Below are 7,324 nucleotides of genomic sequence, written 5' to 3'. Positions count from 1 at the left end.
AAGGTGTATTCGAAGGGTTAGCATCAAGGTTGTAGGGAGGACAAAAGTATCAAAAAAGAGCTCATAAGATTAATTCAAAATAGCCGTGCAACATAGGAGGTTGGTTTACTTCCTTTGTGGTGTAAAAAGTGACCTCTTTACCCTCATAAGGCTCTTTCCACCCACTTTGTTAATAGTTTTCTGGACATTCTGGTGTGAAACCCCGAGATTTCTTGCATGGACTGGAGGGGACTATCCTGGGCTGTTTTTTTTTTTTTTTTTTTAACTCATCCAGGTCGAGTTTGGCATTATTGACGGGACCTACCTTTCTTCCTCTCCAACATTTCAGATTTGCTGACGGCGTATACAATGGTTCTGGAGACGCTTAACTGCTGGGAGTGCGCGAATAGAAGTGTTTAAGTGTCATTTTCTCGACTTGTACGTAAGCTAGAGAGCTCAGGTTTGTGATAATATTGTAGAGAAAAACGCGCGCGAGGAGAAGGGGGTGGGAGAAAGACAGAACCATTGTTTAAAATACTGATGTGATTCTCACTGATAATCACATCAGTATTTATCAGATGCCTGCTTTATTATGATTTTTGAGGGTATAACGAAAGTATTTGTTTAATAAAGATATACTACGTATAATTGACTTAGACGGTTTTTATCCGTTACAGTAGATTTAAAAACGTCACACTCCATGAAATTGTAATTAATTATGAACCATATTCTCAGAATAATAAATAATAAAACGACAAAGTAAGAGTATTTCGAAATATATTTGAAGTTCCAAGTTTAAAATAGAAGGCTTAAATTAAATATAATCTACATACTAAAAAATAAAAAATAAACCATCATACATTTAAGTTAAATATACAAAATTAAACAATTAGTATCATATAACTATTAATAACAATAAATTATAAATACAGAATATTGAAATAATAGATTGATCCAAATAATATTTTCTTGTTATAACATTGGAATTCAGTTCAATATGTAATAAATTTAGGTTGCAAAACACAAGCCAGACGTGGGGTTTAATCAAAAATATCATCACCCTTTTTCCTCATGTGCTAGTTGCATATACAATTGTGCACAGGATAGATATATCTCTACCTATGAGATCTTAATAATTATTAATAATAAAGTAAATGTCAAAATCATAAAATAAAAAAATAATGTTAGATTTAAATCCATATCTTCTTCCAATCTTAGTACGAACAGCTTTTAGAATCCCACTTTCATTTATTTCATGTTTATCTAAGAAAAGAAAGGTTAATCCATGCAGTCAAATTTTAAACCTTAATTACTTTATGAGTTTTCTGAACACCATTTCTTGGACCTTCTGAATCATAGCTAATCCTTAAGTGACAAAAAAGTAATATTTATTTACTATATAATATTGGAAAACCTAATTATTATACCCAAGTCTTTAAGAAAAGAAACTAGTGTTAGACAAACTAGTTGCGAACCATCCAAAGCTACTACCCCCGTTGTTGTGACCATTTAAGCAGTTGTTTTTGCCTTTTATGAGTTTTCTGAACACCATTTCTTGGAGCTTATGAACCATAGCTAAGCCTTAAGTGAAGAAACTAGTGTCAGACAAACTAGTTGCGAACCATCTAAAGCTACTACCCCCGTTGTTTTGACCATTTAAGCAGTTGTTTTTGCCATTTAATGAGTTGTGTATCATAATTCTTGATATGTTTAGCTAAAATAGAATCATATTTTATGGTTAGATTTACAAAAAATTGAATACTTACTGTTAGATAGTACAAAATTCAGAGTTCTATTTCGAAATTAGTAAATATTTTCTACTTTTTACTGATAATTTGACCGTAATTTGGTGTAGATGACTCAATACATGCTGAAAATTATCTCAACTTCACAATTTACAATGGGGGTATTTCTATAAATGACATCATTACCAACATCTTCCATTAATTTAATGATGGTTCCTCGGGAAGGGACGGGTTTACCCGTATATTTCTCCATAAATTTTTTGAACGTAGATGATTAGCAATGGATAAGGATATATTACATGCAATAAACATCTTTGTGAGATCAAAGTTAAAGTCTGACTTGATGTATTCATCATTAACTTAATTTTTTAGATGAATATCCATGCTCTTGATATGAGATGAGGATAATGAGTGGCGTTTAATTCTAGAAGGGGGACTAAAAGTACATATATATCGACAAATCTGACAAGCCATCTGTTTTTCATCCAGTAAGTATTTTCCAAATTCCTGGGCCTCCATTTTCATAAATCCAGACAGAAGGCGACGTTATTTTAGGCATTTTATTCAGTTCTCTATCGACTATCAGCATCTAATATTATATTAATATTGAATCATATAGGCGGGAATTATAACGTTCCTGATTGATAGAAAAATATGTATATTATTTAATTAATGATGCTATGCGTATTTATTTATTTCTCCTCGCACGCTTTTCTATTCTGACCAAAATTATCACCCTAAATTATAACTAATTGCTTAAACTTTATTATATCGAAATGTGAATTAACTTCAATCCCTCAACCTTCATTAATTATTGAATTAGTAAGTGTTCAGATTTAAATGGACCACTCGGTAACTTAGTAATATAATTTATTTTGTTATACAACAAAATAATTTAAAAAGGAAAAATACTCTCAATGACGTCACGAGGGATCAATTTTACCTCCTTTAAGCACTGAAAAGTATAACTGGATGATACCTGACTGAACAGTTGTCCTAAATAAGGACCAAGACGACACTTTTTGTTTTTCTCTAGAGCCAAGTTCCTGAATCAAGATAATGCTCAACTTAAAAATAATTATGAGAAGTTTAAAACAAATAGGTAACATCTAAGAAATCCTGAAATAAAACAAATACATAAATTATTTTTTTTATCATAAAAATATAAACAAATCAAATCCTGTATTTAAATATTTTGGAATGATTTATTAGAATGTCAAATTTCATATCCTCTATATTATGTATAGTATGCTTGACTAATTAAATTTCTATATCAAGGACATTATACATAATATATATATTTCTCCCACACTTTGAAATCCCTTGATTTACAGCATAAAAATCTGAGCCAATTGAGTTCAATTTATCTATATTTTAAACAAAAAGACAAATCCACAGCTGACAAAAATACATTGGGTACAATTTTTATTGTTGTGGGATGACGCTATAAAGCCAGGCTAGATTTTTTTTCTTTTAAGTTAAGTGAAACAATACACATATATCACAAATAATTATGAGGTATGGATCCTCATTCGTAGACTTAAAAGCATTGCTGTTTGATAGTTTCTTTGTTTCTTGTCACCAGATCCTCATAATAACATAATTTATTGCTGTCCGCCAATAGTCCTATAAACAGTCATGTTTTTGGATGGATGTAATTAATGACATTAATTGTATGTAGATAATTATGAAGTATAATAATCACAATAATGGAGCATTAGTATTTTTGCAGACATTTGCGGTTCTTCAACAAATATTTTATACAAGTCAAAATTTTTAAGTGGAATATTATCAGTAAGAAACATTTTATGTGTATTTTAAGATATTCATTTAAAACCTGGGTATGTTTAGGTCATTTTAATTTATCCATATGTATAAATATGTATATTTTACAAATTATGAGTATTCGTTAAAGCCTAAATCCTGAATCATACGTAACAAACTTTCAAAAAAAAAAAAAAAAACTTATTCCCCTCATAACCCTCTCAAATCCTCGTTCCGTAAAAAGTTATCTTCCTTTTTTATTACAATGTAAAATATATACTCCTTGCACAAAACCACAAATGTGTTAAAAGAATAGATAACTGCTGGAGCGCTATTGTTGTGTAAACATATATGTAAAAAACGTACTTTTAAGGCAGCTATCGCTGGTAGTATTACGTATAAAAACACCAACAAAATTATATTTGTGAGTAGAAAGCAATTGCCTTTAAATACAAAATGAATGATAAAACTTCTCAAGTCAAATAAAAATCATTACCTTTTTAATTAATTATTATTAAAACTCCACTGTTTTCATACAACCAGACTCTGGTTGTTTTTTTAATATTTGAGATAAATTCGACAATAGAGCCCTCAAGCAGTATGGGAAAAATTTGTCTTTCATTTAAAGGACATGTCATCATTACCTTCAATGTATTAGGTTAAGTAAAAAGTTATGAGCGTTTTTTGCAAGATGTCTTTAGTGAGCTATATCTCACAATTAATGCATTAATTAAAGAAAAAACTGAAATACACTTAAAGGTAAAGGCGTAACCTTAAAAAACTTCATAGAAAGTTTTGTGTTTGGTGATGATATTTGTGTATTACAGCATTCCAAAATTGAAGTAAGGAAAGAGAAAAGTCGAGACATTCTTTAGTATCACTACGACCAAGGTGAAAATGCGGAGCAGGCAGACAAAAAAATGTGATATTTATGGACCCAATACAGTATCGAATTATATACGATTCCGTTCTGGAAATATGGACGTCGAAGATCAGACACGCTATGGTAAGCCAATCATCAAAAACGTTAATAAAATAATTGTGAGCACTTACTCCATTGCCCAGGAATTGAAGATTAGCCAGAAAATCCTTTGAAAGCCTTTGCATAAAGCTGGTCTTAAGAATAATTGACGCAAAAGTATTTTTTGGATTGAATCGATGCTTGCGACTCTATACTGAAACGTTAAAAAAATCAATTCATTTTTGAACCAAATGTTGACTGACAATTAGAAATGGGTCATATATCAGAGCAACAGCTGAAAAAGATCAAGTTCAAAGCAGAGTAAAGCGGATTATCGGGAGAGAACATTTGATCCACCTATTATCCTGTAATATTTGCTCCAAATAGAAATAGATAGATAGTTAAACTATAGAATTATTATTCAATAATATTTTGGAATTGTTCACAGCATAAATTAGGCTAAATTGAAACAATCAATCATGGTTCAGAACACTACCAGGGGGAGGGGATAAAAAAAATCGACGATCGACATCAAAATACAGTATACATTCTTATGTTTGGGAGGTAACACCGAGAGGAAGGAATGCCTTGTATAATTAAAATCTACAATGAAAATAGGTGGAAATGAACTTATTATAATAATAGAGTTGTCTTTATCACACTTCCATACTTAATTTCCTCTACTTACGAAAGTAAAATACAATAAATATTACATTTGAGCTCCGGTCTGAAAATCCTAGACCAGCCTGAGAATCAAGGAAAAACTCAATAGGTTTTTAAATGATTATGTTGTGTCTTGACAAGGTTGAAGAGACACAAACTATTAAATAAAGGAATCCAGTACGACTCAGAGAAATGAGGAGAGAAGAGACGTGGAGGAATAAGGCAACGATGTAACTTAATAGGAACACGTATATATTCTTATTAATACATAATCATCACAACATTATGAAATGTTGAAAATCGTATATCGAAGTAAAGTTTATGACACAAAAAAATACAGTCATTAATTAATACAAATTTTTCTAGAGAAATTAAACTCCCTCTTAGTGTTTAAAATTTTGTTTGGTGTTCACTAGATAGAAGGCCTCTCGTGGCTATTCTTGTACATCAAACAGTCCCTATAACGTCATACAAAGCTAAATTTGTTGCATAACTCATATTTGTAGAGAACACTCCTGATCTATAATACATTTTTTTGAAATAGAAGGTAGGTCCATTGAATCTGCCTAAAATTATCTTAGTTTTACATAGTAACAAGTAAAATATTTTGCTATTTTGGGTTTACCAAATATTTTTTTTGGGTAGGGTAAATATATAAAATAATAGGTCATGAAGGTCTGTATATAATATGTACAATTATGTACGTCTAATAATTGGTGTCAAGAGACTTGACTTGAATTATTATTATTATTATGTACTTACAGTCTACACCAGGGGTAGGCAACCTTTTGACATGGAGTCCCAACTTCAACATTTCTAGTCAATGAGTGTCCCATTATCAACAATAATGGTAAAAGACATACACAAACTACAGGAATATATTCTAACTTGTGCGTACAGCAGTGGGACGTGTGCCGTATGTTGCCGACCCATGGTCTACACCCGTATCCTATATGAGGATAATATAAAAGCAATGGTGTGCACTTAATTATTGCTCTCAAAATATGTCCGTGTAAAATGGTATCAAAGGCCTTTCAGAACTCAATTGCAGTTATTGCGCCAAATCTCCCCTTATTTTGTACACTCACATTGAATACTCAGTAAATTAGTTCATGAATTCAGACTTTTAAAAGTTTTTATTCAATTTTGATCTGTGTATTTGCTATTTATCAGATGTTTTCTGAGATTCCTTTGTTGTTAATGTATGTTTTACGTTTCGAGAATGACACGGAATATCTGATAGAGTTAAATCTTCATCTTGAGCACATTTTAATGATTCATTATTTGTTGTACCAAATGTTAGAGTATCTTCTTCTTCAGGAATCCTTTCTGTTCCAGACCCAGCTTATAATTTAATATGCACCGAGTGAAAATTTTGCCATACACACCATAAGTATTTTTGTTTGTAGTATTTTTTTGGTATATTTATCACCTTTTAATATTTATATATTCATAATTTTATGTAAACACGTCGATACTTTTATTATATCACGAAACCTTTTCTCAAGAAAGAGACAGAAAATAATCAGGTGCGCAACTAAACTTGTCGGGGCCCTATAAAATGATAAATATAATATTTCTTAAGCCAGGGCTTCCCAAACTTTACTACGCCAAGGCTCCCTTCACTAATACATTTTTGGCTGAGGCCCCCTTTATACAAAACATTTACTATGTATGTGTAGACTGAAATCAATCCTCAATTCTCCATCTTCCTGTACCCTCCTCCCTCTAGCCTCCCCTCACAGCCCCCACTTTGAAAACCATTATCTTATGCAATCTTAGTTTTCAGGGCCCCTGATGGAACTTGGGTTATTACACACTCCGTGTTGCGTATAAGGTAGTTGCAGCTCTGTTTTTTATCTAATATTATTTCCTGGGAGCGAATTTTTTAGCGAAGCCCCTGTTTTTTTATGTCCCTGTTACCAAACAGAGCCTGTATAAAAAAGAACAGAGCCCGATGTAGCTGAACCGAAACCGTTGAAATATATTTACAATGTACATAATTGAAACGAAAATACGTTCCATTCCACATCAAGTGCATATAAAGTATCATATAAACAACATTTAACTCATAATGATGCTGGCAACTTTAACTTTAACACCGACCTCTTAAAGATGCTTGTTTTATGTAATATATCTCTTTTTACCATGGAGCATCCCAATTTCTCAAAAATACAATTTGGCCATCAATTTCTGAGAGTTACAATTCATA

At 31.5% G+C, this 7,324-nt stretch overlaps 1 long non-coding RNA gene across 1 annotated transcript; it reads right to left on the bottom strand.

Annotated features, from left to right (window-relative positions):
- Positions 1-739: 739 nt before the first annotated feature.
- On the bottom strand, positions 740-2,332 carry LOC139905265 (uncharacterized). The gene is made up of 4 exons (XR_011779904.1): positions 1,746-2,332; positions 1,407-1,693; positions 1,293-1,344; positions 740-1,242 (listed from the first exon to the last, which is right to left on the bottom strand). It is a non-coding gene; the product is annotated as an uncharacterized lncRNA (long non-coding RNA).
- Positions 2,333-7,324: the final 4,992 nt, after the last annotated feature.

The sequence above is a fragment of the Lepeophtheirus salmonis genome, chromosome 5 (genome assembly GCF_016086655.4).
Source record: "Lepeophtheirus salmonis chromosome 5, UVic_Lsal_1.4, whole genome shotgun sequence".
Classification (NCBI taxonomy): Eukaryota; Metazoa; Arthropoda; class Copepoda; order Siphonostomatoida; family Caligidae; genus Lepeophtheirus; species Lepeophtheirus salmonis.
Note: the sequence above shows the minus strand (reverse complement) of the source record. Positions and strands in the feature narration are given on the sequence as shown.